This window comes from Lissotriton helveticus, chromosome 10 (genome assembly GCF_964261635.1).
Source record: "Lissotriton helveticus chromosome 10, aLisHel1.1, whole genome shotgun sequence".
NCBI classification, from domain to species: Eukaryota; Metazoa; Chordata; class Amphibia; order Caudata; family Salamandridae; genus Lissotriton; species Lissotriton helveticus.
The window spans coordinates 777,446,622-777,464,649 of NC_136071.1; positions in this window are offsets into that span (position 1 = coordinate 777,446,622).

The following is an 18,028-nucleotide window of genomic DNA, read 5'->3' on the forward strand; positions in this document are numbered from 1 at the left end:
GTTAACACATCCAAAACCAAGGTGATGATAGTCTCGAGTCAACGAGCAAGAAAGTGCATCTGGTATATTGAAGGGAAATCAATAGAGGTAGTGGCCGCATACAAGTACCTGGGAGTCTGGATAGATCACAGAGGAAGACCAGCTCCACACATTGCTGCAATGCAAGGAGTGGCTCGCTGCCTGGAGGGGGCCTTCTCAAGAACCAAGAAAGCCCTTCATTCTCCCAATTTCTCGCCGTTAATCCGAGTGATAGGTGCCAAGCTTCTACTGACCTTAGCCTTTGGCACACTAACATTCAAGGATAAAATGTTCACCTGGTTATAGCGCAATCAGCCTATTTTCGCAGAGTGTTCCATTTACCAAACTTGACCTTTCACGCCCAAATCCATATGGAGTTTAGCTTGTCATCCCAACACTGAATTATGAAAGCAAGATTTATTGTCTACTGCTCGAAAACTAAAAAGGCACAAGACTTTACACTAAAGAGTTGCATCTGGTCCCTGCTAAACAACCCTGGAACCTCCTGGAGTCAATTTTTAACACACTGCTTAGATGCGCTAGAAGCGCAAGATATATGGGCCAGTTCGCTACCCACATGGGTGGTCGCAAAAGTAGTGACCAAACAAGCGAAGATCTTGACAGCGGAACATGATGCACTTGCCGCAGAAAATCTCTCCCATAGTAGCTGGGCCTCAAAACTATATGATCGTGAAACTCTACCACACTATCTGTCATCCCCCATGAAGCCATCAGTGAAACGTCATCTAATGAGACTAAGTTTTGGCCTAATCTCCCTGATGGCGTACAAGTGTGGCCAGAGGTATAAGGCAGATATGCCCTCTCAATGTCGTTTTTGCAGCAATGTGGAAAAGTCAGCCCATAACGCACCTGATGCCCAGGCTGCTGGCGCAGGACGCCTCTTAGTTCCCATCTTGAACAATTACCAAATAAAGAGACGGGCGCTGGAAGCAGGAAAACAAGAACAGAGTTTTATTTTTCATGCGGAGAGCCTGTCATTTTGGACACTCGCATAGTGTCTTCAGGAGGTGCTCTCTCCTCCCACCCACCCCACTCCATCTATGTCTTTTCTCTGAGGCTTCGTCTTTTATACACATGTTTATGATGCACAAACATTCCTTATTACAATAAAGACACTTTGAAGTAGGAAAAAACATGCTTGGAATCCCAGCTTCAGGCTTATTCCCATACCAGTCGGTCAGATGTCATCCTCCCCTCCTGAATGTAACAAGAGATTGTGATCTCTCAGCCGCACATTCCTACAGGACACGAGGGCAGGAGGGGATGATCAGATCAAAGGTTGGGCAGGCGATAAGATCGTGCACTTCGGCTGGTGTATCACGGTTTTGTTATGCTGGGCAGGAAAAAGGGGGTGTACATTCACGAGGCTTGGTCTTAGGACTTGGGATCGGGTCGAGAGGCCAAGTGCAGCCGGGGGGGGGGGTCGTCAGCTGAGGGGAAGGGTGTTCTTGGGAGGAAATGGGGGGGGTGTGGGTCAAGCAGGAGGGCTACTTCTAGAGCAGGGTCACGCAGAGGGAGAGGGTCTTGTGGCCGATGCATGAGCAGTGCGCGCGGGGAGGGGTGTCGGGAACAAATGGGCAGAGAGGCCATGGTGCCTAAAATGGCTGTTGTGTACGTGTGTGCATGGGTCTATGCTGGCGGGATAATACAGTCAGGGTTTAGCGATATCCGTTCTGCTTACAACAAGGGGTACAGTGAACACAAATGAACGCCGCTTATGTACATATACATTGCCATTTTCAACAGTCGCCGCTTTTTTACATAAGCTAGTTCAGTTCTATACAGTCGATACGATAGGCGGAATGCGGTACATATGATTTTACATTTGTTGGGTTATTCATACAAGTCTAGAGATCGGCATAATACTTAGTCGAGGTCAATCAAGAAAAATGTTCCGAAACATTATAGAATCAAGTTCAGACTTTTCTCTCCGGCGACATCAACATACAGTAAAAGTACTCTGATACCTTCGGGTCTTATCAGTGCTATGAGAAACTTTTGGACAACTAAATACATGAGTGACCGATGAAACATTTTAGAAAACAATACAAAATGGTTGAGGGAGGAATTCAGTTCGATACAAGCAATTAGTCAAGGGGGTGAGTAGAAAGTTCAGGAAGGGGGGGGTCTTCGTCACAATGTCTTTTTAACAGAGTCCGTCTTCTTTCGTTGGCGCTGTTGAGCACCGGCGGTGGAGCTATAGGTCCAGCTCGGATTCATCCTTACGCGTTGCAGGGTGCGATCAGTCCTCTGCTGTTAGATCACAGTCCTGTTTCCTAACTGATCTTCTTTAGGGGTGCCTCATGCTGGGCACCTGTGTGTCTTTCTTCTTCCGTGGCAAAACCTTATGCTATAGTCAAAAGTTATGCGAAAAGGGTGATGTTGTTGAATAATCAAGGGAAGAGAGGGCGGAGTGGGATCAGATCTTTGAACACACCAAGGGACCAAAGGAGCAAAGGACGACGAGCAGGCAGGCCCATCAGTCGGGTTCAAAAGGGACGGGGACTTCAGGCACGAGTGGGTCAGCAAATCGAGGGCTTCAAGGCAGCCCTTCATTCCTTCATCTGCCGAGTTTGAGAGTGGTGCCTCGTCCCGCGTCTCGTTGCTCTGCGACTCCACCTTTGGTCGCGGTCACACGTGCTTCATGATCTGTGGCCAGGCTGTGCGTCACGTCCAGCTCCTCTCCTCCGGTGATTGTATCTTTGAATGGGTACAAAACAAGTTTTAGAAAAACTGGCAGGAGAAGACATTTATACATCTCAATTCCGCCCCCAATCCTAAGTAGGTGGGGGATAGGTTCATCGGTCACAGTCAGAAGTCATCACTTATGGAGTATGTAGGAGGGCATTTCCACTGTATTCGTAAGCCTATTTGGCGTTCATTCGTGACGTACGTGGAGAGAAATCGGACTCCTATCGACAGTGTATTATATCAAACTCGGAATCGAGACCTTAGGTAGAGACTCTACCTTTTTCTTTTTAACCCAAGTACTGACAATCTTATATTTCCCTTCGGAGTCGGCTAACTCTTGCAAGCAGGGGGTCATCATCATGAGAGGGGGGCAGAGGTTAAACATGCTTTTCTTGGGGAGCGACGGTTAATCAAGGTCATCAATTACGCTTCGGGGATAGCTGATATGGAGCTGGGGTCAATCGGGAGAAGCGAGGACGCTTTGGACAGGGAGCTGGGGTCAATCGGGAGAAGCGAGGACGCTTTGGACAGGGGGCTGGGGTCAATCGGGGGAAGCGAGGACGCTTTGGACATCCGCACTTAAGTGCAGAGGGGTGAGGCAATCTGGGCATTGGGAATTGCATTTCTAATGAACTGAAAAACAGAAGACCATTGACATTATAGTCCCCCTATAAAAGGCCAGATTAGGGGACATCAGTCGTCTTACCTGTCCTTTCTTTCATTACCAACTCGGGTTCTATCGTTTTGCAGAAAGGAGAGGTAGTAATATGGTAAGTTACAATCGTTTTAGTTTCGGTCAATTTTGCCGAACACCTTTGTGTTCGAAGAGACCCAATTAGGTGTGTGCCGGTGGGGCACAACGTTACCATACAAGGGAGGAGGGAACAGGGGGACCCTCAGAGAGAGAGAGAGAGTGAGAGAGAGAGAGAGAGAGAGAGGGAGAGAGAGAGAGAGTCATCCGCACTCTAAAACGAACCATTCGGTACACGTATGACATGGAGAGAGAGAGAGAGAGAGAGAGAGAGAGAGAGAGAGAGAGAGAGAGTGAGAGAGAGAGAGAGAGAGAGAGAGAGAGAGAGAGAGAGAGAGAGACGTGTACAATAATGGGCCATTCAGTGCGCACACAACACAGAACAGCAGGGGTCAAGTAATACGGAAACACAGGCAGAGGGACGACGTAGATCCAAACATTACGTACACACAAACTCAGGCGGGGGAGACAGTACATGTATTATTTACAAAAACCCAAGACAAAACATAGAACAGTGACTGGTATTATATACAAAAATCCAAGACAAAACATAGAACAGCCATTGGCCAAAATGATCTCTTCCTGTATGCTGCGCATTCTTAGCATCCTAAGCTCTTTTTACCTTTTTCTTCTCTTTTTATCGTCGGCTGCCTTCACTGGTGGCTTTTGTTGCGCAAACTTACGCTTTTGGCAATTGGTCAAGAATTACCCTGGTCGGGCTAATGCTCACGGTGGGCTAAGGCAACAGTAGGTGTCAGTTGGGAGGACAATAGGGCAGCTTTGAGTTTCATGTCTATGAGGGTGCGAAAAGGAGGTAGTAGATTTTTAAACACTGGCAACATTCCTAGTCCTCCGAACGGAGGGTACTCGGGTAAACCTCACCTCGGAATATTCCTTAAACTTTCCCTATTTAGTTAAACGTAGGAATTTACTCATTAGTGCATGTTAGACGGGGACCTGGAGGGTCGGCCGAGCACAAGGGGAGAGGCCTCCGGTGAGGGCCGTCTCCAGCGATCGTACAGACGAGTAACTTCCCCCCCACAGATGGACGCCACACGAAGATCAGCTTAACACCTTTTATAGGCAATTCTTTGAGTAAGGTGGTACGATACAAGGAGATTAGGACACGATGATCCTCTCAATTCTAGTCTCTATTAGGGAAAGGGGGTAGCGGGACAGTCTTGGTACCTACAGGTACTGAGGTGAAACGGTGGTAGCTCACAATCCTCGAGCTCGGCGTTCGGACGGGTCAGACCGCGGCAGCGCCAGCAGGTCCCGAAGAGGTCGTAGGTGGCAACGGGCCGCGGCAGCGCCAGCAGGTCCCAACGAGGATGACGGTTACAACGGGCCGCGGCAGCGCCAGCAGGTCCCACGAGGATGAAGGTTGCAGAAGGCCGCGGCAGCGCCAGCAGGCAGGACAATAGTTCACAAGGCAGGGCTGCGGCAGCGCCAGCAGTCCGTCAAGGATGAGTTCTTCTCGGTGTCTCTCGACTCCAGGATACAACTGCCTTCCTGCTCTGGGGCTGCCTCAGTTATAGGTCTGGCGCCCTTTGATGTCCGGACCCTCGCACTGGGAGGTCGGGAGGTCCGGGATGAGGGAGTCCAGACACCCAGCAGGGGGGTGGAGCCAGCACCCGGGGAGGCTGGGGGCGATCGGCCCCTGGCGGGGGGAGAGCCATCGACACTTCTTTCTCCCATTAACCTGCCAAGTGGTCCGTTCACCTCCTGGGTGGATGGTGGTGCCGGGATGTCGGGGCCCGGCCAGGCCCAGGGTTGGGGTCGAGCCGAGGCCACGCGGCCGCGTGGTGCAGTGTCCAAGATGGTGGCTGGGCCGGGCAATGGGGTTGACGGGGGCCTGGGCCCGTGGCACAGAGATGTCCGGGGGCAGGCGTCCCGGAGGGGGACGGGTTGCGGGTTGCTTCTGCGGGTAGCCCCCGGAGAGCCGATGTCTGGGCCCTGTCATGCGGGGAGGGAGCGAGCCCTTCGTGGGGTCTGTCCAACATGCGTCCCCCCCAGCTGAAGGCGGGGAGAGTCACCCATCCTCTTGGGGACTCTCCTCGTCGAGGCGGAAAAAGCGGGACAGGCCATCCGCGTTGGCGTGGTCTTGGCCAGGGCGATGCTCCACAGTGAAGTCCATCCCCTGCAGGGAGATGGACCATCGCAATAGTTTGGGGTTCTCTCCCCGCATTTGCATTAGCCATTGCAGGGGCCGATGATCTGTTTGTACCCGGAAGTGGGTTCCGAAGAGGTAAGGCCGGAGCTTCTTGAGGGCCCATACTACTGCGAAGGCCTCTCGCTCAATGGTACTCCAGCGCTGTTCTCGGGGCAGGAGGCGTCTGCTGAGGAAGGCCACTGGTTGGTCGACTCCCTCGGGGTTCAGTTGGGAGAGGACGGCCCCGATGCCATGGTCTGAGGCATCAGTCTGGACGATGAACTCGCGGCTGTAGTCGGAGGCCTGGAGCACAGGGGCGGTGCACATGGCGGCTTTCAGCCTCTCGAAGGCCGCTTGACAGTCGGGGGTCCAGTTGACGGTTTTTGGGTTGGTCTTGGATGTGAGTTCCGTGAGGGGCCGAACAATGCTGCCATAGTCCTTCACGAACCGCCGATAGTATCCGGTGAGCCCCAGGAAGGCTCGGACCTCGGTTTGAGTTACGGGGGGCCGCCAGGACTGGATGGCAGCGATCTTGAGCTGGAGGGGGGCCACCAGACCGCTCCCCACTTGGTGTCCGAGGTAGGTCACGGACCCCTGGCCTATTTGGCACTTGCTGGCCTTGATTGTGAGGCCGGCCTGTTGGAGGGCCTGCAGGACCCCTCGGAGGTGGCGGAGGTGGTCAGACCAGTGGCGGCTATACACCGCGATGTCGTCCAGGTATGCGGCGCTGAACTCTGCGAGGCCCTCCAATACTTGGTTCACAAGTCGTTGAAACGTGGCTGGAGCGTTTTTCATGCCGAAGGGCATCACTATGAAATGGTAGTGTCCATCCGGGGTGGAGAAAGCGGATCGTTCTTGTGCCCTGGGGGTGAGGCCGATCTGCCAGTAGCCCGCCGTCAGGTCGAAGATGCTGAGGTAGCGGGCCGCCCCCATGCGGTCAACTAGTTCGTCGGCTCGGGGGATGGGGTGAGCGTCGGTTCGGGTGACAGCATTCAGACCCCGATAGTCGACGCAGAACCGGAGCTCGGGTGTGGTGCCCGGGGCCGCAGCTTTGGGGACCAGTACAACCGGGCTGGCCCAGGGGCTGTCCGAGGGTTCGATGACTCCGAGGGCGAGCATCTTGGAGACTTCTTCTTGGATGCAGGTGCGTACCCGATCTGGTACTCGGTACGGCCGGTGTCGGATAGGAGGACTGTCGCCAGTGTCCACGTCGTGCAGGCACCAGGGGGTGACCCCGGGTGTGAGGGAGAATAGGCGTGCAAATTGCAGCAGGAGGGCCCGACAGTCTTGGCGCTGCTCCGGGGTCAGGGCCTCGGAGAGTTGGACCCCGTCCACTGAACCATCTTTTTCCCCGGTCCCCAGCAGGTCAGGGAGGGGCTCGGAGTCCTCTTCAGCTCCACTGTCTGTGGCCATCATCAGGCTGAGCTCCGAGCGCACGAAGTGGGGTTTGAGTCTGTTGGCGTGGAGGACCCGGAGGGGGTTCCGGGGGGATTCCATGTCGATGAGGTAGGTGACGGGGCTCTTACGCTCGATCACCTTGAAGGGCCCCGTCCACCTGTCCTGTAAGGCACAGGGTTCGATGGGGGACATCACCCACACCTGCTGGCCAGGCTCGAATTCGATGGAGGAGGCATGTTGATCGTACCACTTCTTCATGTCCTCCTGACTGGCCTCAAGATTGGCTTTGGCGAGCTCTCTGAATCGCCGGGTCTGATTGCGGAGGGTCAGGAGGTACTTGTAGACGTCTGGAGGGGTGTTCAGGGGGGCCATTTCCCACTCCTCCTTAACTAGGCTGAGAGGCCCGCGAACAGGGTGTCCGTACAAGAGTTCGAAGGGGCTGAAGCCGAGGGACTTCTGGGGGACTTCTCGGTAGGCGAAGAGGAGGCACGGTAGTAGCACGTCCCACTGGCGGCGTAGGGGTTCTTCCAGCCCCATGATCATCCCCTTGAGAGTGCGGTTGAATCGCTCGACCAGTCCGTTTCCTTGCGGGTGATAGGGGGTTGTGAATCGGTAGGTGACTCCGCACTGTTGCCATAGGGATTTCATATATTTTGAAATAAAGTTCGTGCCCCTGTCACTGACGACCTCCCTGGGGAAGCCCACTCGAGAGAAGATCCCCATTAAGGCTCGCCCTACCACGGGGGCTGTTACAGTTCGAAGGGGAACCGCCTCAGGATAGCGGGTGGCGTGGTCCACCAGGACCAGGATGAAGCGATGCCCTTGTGCTGTTCGGGGGTCCAGGGGCCCCACAATGTCTATTCCCACCCTTTCGAACGGGGTGGTCACAACGGGGAATGGTTGCAGGGGTGCCTTGAGTTTGCGACCGCTCTTCCCGCTGGCCTGGCAGGTCGGGCAGGACCGGCAGTGGTTGGAGACGTCATTTCCCATTCTCGGCCAGTAAAAGTGAGTCACCAGGCGGTTGTATGTTTTGTCTTGCCCCAAGTGTCCAGCCAGGGGGACATCATGGGCCAGGTTCAAAAGGAAGTCTCTGAAGCGGAGGGGCACCACCAGCACTCGACTGGTCCCCAGCTCCGCTACTCTTTGTTCGCTGTACAGTAGGTCATTGTCCCAATAGATCCAGTGGGCCCCTGCGGTATCTCCTGCGCTCTGGGCGAGCGCTTGCTGTCGCAGTCCCTCGAGGGAGGGACATGTCTTTTGCTCTTGCCGGAATTGTTCTTGGGTGGGCCCCCCTTCCTGACGCCACTGAGCCAGGTCCGGAAGGTCTTGGGGCTGAGCGGGCTCTTCTTGGGATTGTTCCGGGTTGTCGGTAGGGATGGAGTCTCCCTCCGGAGCGATCGGGGGAGGAGGTGCTGGCCATGCGGGTTCTTCAGATCTAGGGATGGTGTCGGCGGCCATGGACCGGGTTGTTACGCACGCCCAGCCCGGGAGGCCTAACATCCCCAGGTGCTCTCTTCTTTCAACGGCTGCCCACGGGGAACTCTCGAGATCGTTCCCCAGGAGGCAGTCCACGGGGGCATCGTCGCGGACAGTCACTTTTAGCATCCCGGACACTCCTCCCCATTCGAAGGGGACGCAGGCCATCCGACACAGGCTCTCCGAATTGTCGGCCGATCGGACGGGGCAAAGAACATTTGGCAGGATTTGTTCTGGGGTCACCAGGTGACAACGGACGGCCGTCACACTGGCCCCTGTGTCACGCAGGGCTTCGGCCTTACGCCCATTTATGTTCACCCACTGGCTGTACTTCCTGGTGTTGGCTGGTAGGGGAGCCCGCGGGATCAGGTCTCTCCCCCCTAGGCAGGCCAGGGTCATGGCGGCAGGTTCCCACTCGGGCTGCTCCTGCTCGTACTCTTCAGGTCCTTCGGAGACTTGCTCTTCTCCTAGGGCAGCGGCAGCCACCTGGCGGGGCCCGGGGGTCTGGTTCTTTGGGCAGGTCGGGTCACTGGCATAGTGGCCGACTCGCTGGCATCGATGACACGTAACGTTGGCTCGGAACCCCGGGTGCATCGGGGGGTTGCCCCGGCCGGCCGGGGGCGGGGTGTAGTTTGCGGGAGCGGCTGGGACGGCGTCTCTCCCCCGGCCCGGGCCTCCTCCTCCTCCTCGGGGACGATGATGACCTTGGTTGGTTCTGTTCTGCTCGTTGGGCCCACTTCGGGCCACTCGGGTGCTCTCCCATCGGTCAGCCTCGGCGGCGAGCTGCCGGGGGTCAGTCAATTTACTGTCGAGGAGGTGCTGCCTGAGCTCGACGAAGCAGTTGTTGGAGAGGTGCTCCCACACAATGAGGTTGAAGAGCTGTTCGTAGGTTGTTACGTTGCTACCCTTGATCCATCCCTCGAAGGCTCGGCTGAAATAGTTCACATATTCTATCCAGGTTGTACCCGGGATGCGGGTGCAGTTGCGGAACCTCTGGCGGTACATCTCGGACGTCAGCCCATATCGACTGAGGAGGGTGGCCTTCATGTGGTCATAGGACGTCATTTGATGGTCCGGAAGCTGCAGCAGGGCATCACGGCCTTCATTGACGAATCTCCCCCATAGACCGGCTCCCCAGTCACTTCGAGCGATCCGGTGGGCAGTCATGGCGATCTCGTAGGCCTTGAACCACTGCTGTATGTCGTCGTTCCGAAAATATTCCCGGACCACATCTTTGGGGATGTGGACCTTCTGTTCGGTAGTACCTGGGGGGCGCGGTTGTTCGGGCACCCCTAGGTCTTTGTTCTGTTTGCGCATCTCTATCTCCGCTAGCTTGCACTCGTGTTCGTATGCCAGTCTTTTTTCTTCGAGTTCTCTCTGTCTCTGCTTCTCCTCTCGCTCTTCTTGGAGCCGTAAGTGTTCTAAGTTCATTTTTTGTTCTGCCAGTTTCAATTCTCCGTCTAATTTGAGCCGTGCCAGCTCTAACTCGTGAAGTCTATTTTTCTCTCGTTCTCGGATCTCTTCCCGGGAGAGATCCGTTCTGCTTTCTTCTGTCAGAGTGGTGTTTGGTTCCGGGGCTTCGGCGGTATTCGTCTCTGCCCAGGATTCTAGGGCGTGTTTGAAGTCCTCTTTCGTGCTCAGACCGGTGGTAGCAATGCCTAGTTCTATGCAAAATTGTTTTAGCTCTCGGTGGTTGTACTCTTCCAGTTTTTCCATCTGGAATTTCTCTGCAGATCCGCTCTCTCTGGTCGTCATTGTGGATTAGTCATAGGGTGAGTTACTCTCTGTACGGTTACGCGTTGGTTCGGATCGCGCCGCTGGCCATCAATGTTAGACGGGGACCTGGAGGGTCGGCCGAGCACAAGGGGAGAGGCCTCCGGTGAGGGCCGTCTCCAGCGATCGTACAGACGAGTAACTTCCCCCCCACAGATGGACGCCACACGAAGATCAGCTTAACACCTTTTATAGGCAATTCTTTGAGTAAGGTGGTACGATACAAGGAGATTAGGACACGATGATCCTCTCAATTCTAGTCTCTATTAGGGAAAGGGGGTAGCGGGACAGTCTTGGTACCTACAGGTACTGAGGTGAAACGGTGGTAGCTCACAATCCTCGAGCTCGGCGTTCGGACGGGTCAGACCGCGGCAGCGCCAGCAGGTCCCGAAGAGGTCGTAGGTGGCAACGGGCCGCGGCAGCGCCAGCAGGTCCCAACGAGGATGACGGTTACAACGGGCCGCGGCAGCGCCAGCAGGTCCCACGAGGATGAAGGTTGCAGAAGGCCGCGGCAGCGCCAGCAGGCAGGACAATAGTTCACAAGGCAGGGCTGCGGCAGCGCCAGCAGTCCGTCAAGGATTAGTTCTTCTCGGTGTCTCTCGACTCCAGGATACAACTGCCTTCCTGCTCTGGGGCTGCCTCAGTTATAGGTCTGGCGCCCTTTGATGTCCGGACCCTCGCACTGGGAGGTCGGGAGGTCCGGGATGAGGGAGTCCAGACACCCAGCAGGGGGGTGGAGCCAGCACCCGGGGAGGCTGGGGGCGATCGGCCCCTGGCGGGGGGAGAGCCATCGACACTTCTTTCTCCCATTAACCTGCCAAGTGGTCCGTTCACCTCCTGGGTGGATGGTGGTGCCGGGATGTCGGGGCCCGGCCAGGCCCAGGGTTGGGGTCGAGCCGAGGCCACGCGGCTGCGTGGTGCAGTGTCCAAGATGGCGGCTGGGCCGGGCAATGGGGTTGACGGGGGCCTGGGCCCGTGGCACAGAGATGTCCGGGGGCAGGCGTCCCGGAAGGGGACGGGTTGCGGGTTGCTTCTGCGGGTAGCCCCCGGAGAGCCGATGTCTGGGCCCTGTCATGCGGGGAGGGAGCGAGCCCTTCGTGGGGCCTGTCCAACAGTGCATGTCATTCTTGGTTGTATTATTTGGGGTGCCAAGCGAAGTCATATTTTGTAGTCTCCGCTTCAGGCTGTCCTCCCAAGCGCTAAGTTCAGGGAGAGAAATAGCCATTGCTCGCTTGTCGTGTGTAGGTATCATAATCGAACCCCCTTTTCCCACCTTTGTCCGCTAGATCACCATTTTCCTTTTCGTACTTTAGTCGACGTTCCGATGTGACCTGCAGAAAGAGGGAAAAAGAAGGGGGGCGGGGGCAGCATTTTAAAAACACATCAGCGCGCATAAACTCGAAAAAGGCTTTTACTTACTACATACTCGGGCTATCTCCACTGGACGCGGTCCCTGCCAACTTGGCGTTTGAGCCCAGGTGGACCGTTTAGTGTGGGAGAGATGATTATCGGAAGCCTGTGGATAGCATAGGTCGCCCAAGTGTGGTATTACGGATCGTGTGCAGGGGGGTCAGGTGGCACTCCTTCGGGGTGACTTAGGGGCATTTAAAAACAATTTTCCTGATACAGGTAGCATATAAAGTATAGGCTAAATACCAGGATCTTTAGTGGTTGCTTTTAGGCTGTACAAAAATGCAAAACACATACAACAAAAACCTGGACCATTCATAGTTGCAATATTTCTGCGTACTATACCTTTTTAACCCTTAACTAATCGAGCTGAGCCATTTCACCTGTAATCTAGTTATATCGGAAATAGTGGTCATTTATTCGAAACTTACCAATTTACGCGTGACAACTACGTTTGCTTTTTCCAAAAATCTTTAATAAAAATGTCGGTGCATAAATACGGGCCTACAACCAAGTGGGCCGGCCAGAACTGTACATGTGGGGATACTTATTAGTGGAAAACCTAATGGAGTCGGTGGTCGTTGATTTCATAATAAAAAGTGCGACAAGTGCAATAAAATCGTATCGGAATTTCAGTGTGAGCGAGTATCATAAGTGTTGAAATCCGAACTTTCAATAATCATGGTGCGCCACAACTCAACAACAATTCATTGTCCGAATGTTCAATCAGCACCCATCTCACTTCAATTCATTGTCCGAACACATAATCAGTACCCATCCCATATCAATTCATTGTGGTTAAAAACTGCATACATATTTCATGACACCAAGGCTGAGCAATCGGGGTACAACAAGGAGTTGAAAGTTTCATTTGTACCAGCGCCATTTTGGGTGCTGCCAGGCAGATCCAGACATAGTCAAAATCTCCACCAACTCGTGGTTGGCCCAGAGCCTCTTTCCGCAGTCCAAAAGTTCGGTTAAAGGGCAACAGAAAGGATCGGCCGTATGAACCATCAGTCAAAAGGGGAGGGAGGCAACACTTATTTCCTACCGGGTCATACTGGGTTTTCACCGGAACTGATCCAAACTGTAGTCTGCAGGATTTTAGTCATTCAAACTGAGGCTGGCGTCAGCATGGGAGCACCGACGTCTCGCGGCCACATCTTCATCGTTCCGCGGACAATCATGGCAGTCATTCCCCATCGGGGGTGTCCGCGGGGGTCGGGGGCCCCCGTGGCTCTTATAGAATCTTCAAAGTCGAGGAGAACACTTATGATGGTGGGACTCATTTCTTAATCAACAAGCAACCGGGCCATCTCTTCACGCCGGGCCCGCTCCAGCAGGATCGATCGCCATTTTACGAGTGGGCAAACCCTCGTCGAGTGAGTGGAGCGTTGGGGGTGCCACTGGGGGCCTCCACCTGGGGAGGTGGGAGAGGCTCGTTCGCGCCGCCTCTCCCTCCCAGCGCACCCCACGCCGTTTTTCTCGGCGCTAATATTCATGATGGCGGGACCAGACGATGAGAGGGGGGGGGGGGTCGGAGGCATAGGCAAGACATCCCCCCCCGGTGGCCTGCAAGGCGCCGCTTCAGGGCCGGACGGGGAGCTTCTACCAGGCTATGGCTGGACCAGGAGATGCGAGGGGGGGGTCGGTGGCATGAGCAAGACATCCCCCCCGTGTTGTCGCAGCCATTATTGAAGAAAGAAGAGGGAACGCTCGGATCCCGTCGGCCTCGGCTCCTCTTTTGGCCCACCTTACTCGACAACCTCCGGCCGACGGCTGGCAGCAGGACCCGCCCTACACGTGCCGAAGATCTCGTATTCCGGATGGGCGTAGCCGCGAACCTGTTGCACTTCGGGAGTTTTCCAGAAAGGGGGTAGGTATCTGCTGATCTGTATCTATCTCATGTTACCGTTATTGGGGCGTGGCAGGCGGTGGGACAGACATGTTTGGAGCAGTGAGGGGTGGCGAAGCCTGGTTGCCTCGTGGCTGCCGTGATGTCAAGCTTGGCTTCTCTCACCATTTTCATGTTTCTTATTACGGACTTATTTCTTAACGTTTCTTATTTCTAGCGAAATCAAGTGTTTTATCGTGAGCTATTTCTAACGTTTTCTTATTTGTAGCGAAATCAAAAACTCATCAGTGGCCTACTGATTTTGCTTTCTTATTTCTTTCTTACCTTTTTTTTTCCTAGCGTGTTTCATGCTAAAGTTTCTGTTAACAGGATACGGTTATTACTTCGTTATTGTTGCATATGTCCTTTTTATTTGGGGTGCCCTCTGGTCGAGCCAGATGACCTACCTCTAATAAATGGTCCGGGTGGAACTAGTTTACCAATCAGTGGGGAGTAGATAGGCCCGGGAGATTACAACGGGGGACAAAGGTCCGCATTACCTACCCTTCACTACTTGTAAAGATTAGACAGAATATTTCTTTTCTACGTTATTTGCAAAAAGAGGATACCTTAAAAGAACTATTCCTTGAACAATAAATGTCCAGACAATCAATCAATCAATGGGGAGAAAAACAGGCATGACGGATTACAACGGGGACAAAAATCTGCATTACCTATCCTTCACTATCTGCAAAGGGGGCAGAATATTTCTATTCTTCCCTGTTTGTAGACTGAGAATATCTCAAAGAGCAATAATCGATAAAAATCGATAACAAACAATCAGTGGGGAGAAAAATAGGCATGACGGATTACAATGGGGGACAAACGTCTGCATTACCTATCCTTAACTATTTGCAAAGAGAGGGGAACGTTCCTATTCATCGCTGTTTGCAAATAGAAAATGTCTCAAAGAGAACCAATACTTCAAGTACAATCAATCAATCAATCAGATGGATAAAGCCATCCTACCAATCGGACGTAAAGATGTCCTACTTAATCTTACCCGGACCGGACCGTGTGGGCAATTCTTCGCCTTCCCTTTTCCAGCGCCCAATCGTTCTCTTTCTCCATGTTTTTACCGCAGCATTCCTGTGGGATTCCAGTCAGGACAGTAGGTCATTTGAGAGAGGTCCGTTCAGAATCGGTGAAGTTTATTCGATCGGCAGCCGGACGAGGGCCCTCTCAAGGTAGGTATACTCCAATCGTTTAGATGTTCACCCCATCGTCTGGACCTCTCTTACCGGACCTTATGTCGCTGATGGACCCCGCGTTGGGACGCCAATTGTGGAAAAGTCAGCCCATAACGCACCTGATGCCCAGGCTGCTGGCGCAGGACGCCTCTTAGTTCCCATCTTGAACAATTACCAAATAAAAAAACGGGCGCTGGAAGCAGGAAAACAAGAACAGAGTTTTATTTTTCATGCGGAGAGCCTGTCATTTCGGACACTCGCATAGTGTCTTCAGGAGGTGCTCTCTCCTCCCACCCACCCCACTCCATCTATATCTTTTCTCTGAGGCTTCGTCTTTTATACACATGTTTATGATGCACAAACATTCCTTATGACAATAAAGACACTTTGAAGTAGGAAAAAACATGCTTGGAATCCCAGCTTCAGGCTTATTCCCATACCAGTCGGTCAGATGTCATCCTCCCCTCCTGAATGTAACAAGAGATTGTGATCTCTCAGCCGGACATTCCTACAGGACACGAGGGCAGGAGGGGATGATCAGATCAAAGGTTGGGCAGGCGATCGTGCACTTCGGCTGGTGTATCACGGTTTTGTTATGCTGGGCAGGAAAAAGGGGGTGTACATTCACGAGGCTTGGTCTTAGGACTTGGGATCGGGTCGAGAGGCCAAGTGCAGCCGGGGGGGGGGGGGGCAGCTGAGGGGAAGGGTGTTCTTGGGAGGAAATGGGGGGGGTGTGGGTCAAGCAGGAGGGCTACTTCTAGAGCAGGGTCACGCAGAGGGAGAGGGTCTTGTGGCCGATGCATGAGCAGTGCGCGCGGGGAGGTGTGTCGGGAAAAAATGGGCGGAGAGGCCATGGGGCCTAAAATGGCTGTCGTGTACGTGTGTGCATGGGACTTTGCTGGCGGGATAATACAGTCAGGGTTTAGCGATATCCGTTCTGCTTACAACAAGGGGTACAGTGAACACAAATGAACGCCGCTTATGTACATATACATTGCCATTTTCAACAGCAACATGGAAGACAACTTAATTCAAGTCTTATGCATTTGCAGGATCCTATGCCCCTTGCAAACCTTTTGGCTGCGCTTCCAATCTGGCGGATCCTCGATGTGCGGACATGTCAAAAGGCCCTAGAGGAGTGCATGAAGGGTGAGGAAGATCAGCTCAAATGGCCGTCCGTTTTGTAAAAAGCATATCTGAGATCAAATCTATTTTACCAGTAGACGACCGCCATGAATTTCAGCCATGCCAGTCATGAACTTTCTTTTAATATGAACTCCTTTTTAATAGAGAACGGAAATTGCTTTTAAGCTGTTCTGTATGAATTGCAATGATTTTAATACATTGTGCAATAAAAATGTATCTGGGTATAGCACCAAGTAGCTCTATGTTCTGGGTCAAGATGACATAGACAGTATAGAACCCCTTGGGGGACTCCACAGGTGAAAGGGATCTGTTACGACCTGGAAGTGCCCATGTGAACAAACTGGTGTGGGTTGGAAAGGTACGAGTACCAGCGACAGACAATAGAACTCCAGTCAAGAACCCAGGGTGTGTATGAGGGTGGGGTGGTCAACTGTGCTGAAGGCAGCTGAGAGATCAAGCAGTATCAAGAGCTAGGGTACATCTTCCTCTGTGGTCAAGATGCCTTCATCTGTGATGTGCAAGGTTGCGGTCTCTAGGCTGCAGCAGGATGTATAACGAGGACCATAACCTAGAGACCTGGCGAGATCCAATCCAAAGTGAGGGCGGGGATATAGTGAGCCATCCGGCTCCTGCCTGAGGGAAGGCTCAAGTCATAGGCACCCTCTACAATGATCAGTAGTCAATGCGTTGCGACCGCAACAGCAGATGCAAAGCTTTAATACATTCTAATCAGAAGTGGGAGGAACGTCTTTCTGACACTGACTTTCACTTTCAGCTTGCACGGGTTTGCAATCTGTGCATGGGAATGAGAATTGTGAATTTCATTTTTTTTTAGGGACATTTTATTTTTCTTCTCTTGTTTACTTGACACATTTGGTGTAAAACATAAAGTTTTTTTTTTTTAAAGGGATCTCCCGTTTGGGGGGTTATGCTGCTCTGAAGCGTAAATCTCTTAAGTAGAAATATAAATTTCAGCTGTGCACAAGAATCCACGCATTTAGAAGGACAGAAACCTGCAACGTGGAAGAGTAGCCATATTTTCTCAAACTGCTGCATGTTTCCATTTCTCCCCCAGTATAGACTCAATTGAAGCGCCTATGTTTTTTATTTGTAAGTACAATGCCGCTGCTGTCTAAAGTCTCTCGAAAGACAAAAGGGCTGTGTTTCGGATCACTGCACATGCCAACAAATGAATTTGCCCTTGATTATGGAAAAGGCGCTATCCTTTTTCAAGAGGGCGCCCAAACTTGAATATAGCTAGTCAGCAGAGGATGGTCTGCGGTGTCGGCCTTGTACACTTGTTTACAGATGGATAAATTAATGAACTGCGGAGTTTAAATGCTAAGATGAGGGGAACTGAAAAAGTTAAATAACCAAGAAATAGATGTTAAAAGCAATGGTTTGAAACATCAACGGTTGCTTTAAGCACTTGTAGAAATTCCATAGTGTTCCGAGTAGTTTCTGCTGGCTCCAGTTGCAGGGTATGTCTAGGTGTTGTTTTATTTGGTATATATGCTAGACTTCATGGACACATATTTCAGCCCTGCTTCCTCACTGCCTTCCCCAACCCAAACTGGCCATAATCCATAGGCATTTTCCCTCTTCAACCCGAAATGCGACAATGCACAAGCGGACTGCTCTACACCTGTAGCAAAATTTTATAAATGGGTGTTAAATTACCGAGTGTAGAAATTATTTCTTTAGGGTGAAAGGTAAACCACTGTTCTAGTCCCCCCTGCTTGCTTTGAATAGCCGGAGTACTATTTACTCCTTATATCGGAGAGTGTTGTTGTCTAACATCCATATTTAGGGGAACATTACGACTTTAAATCTATCAAGATGCTAAAGAGATTCTCTATCTTCTAAATGTCTGGCATTTTGGATATTATTCAAGGCAGAAAGGCTAATCCAGCAACACTATTAAGGTTCACTATAATCTAAAGGCTGTACATGTAGATGGTATTCAAAGATTGCCCAGCCACGCTCTTTGTTAGTCTTAGCGACATCATACTTGGTGGTCCGCATATTCTTTGTCGGATTTCTCTCTTGCACAAAAAATAAGTCAAAAGGAATTACTTCCAAAGTGTCAACTTTGCAGTCTCCACTTA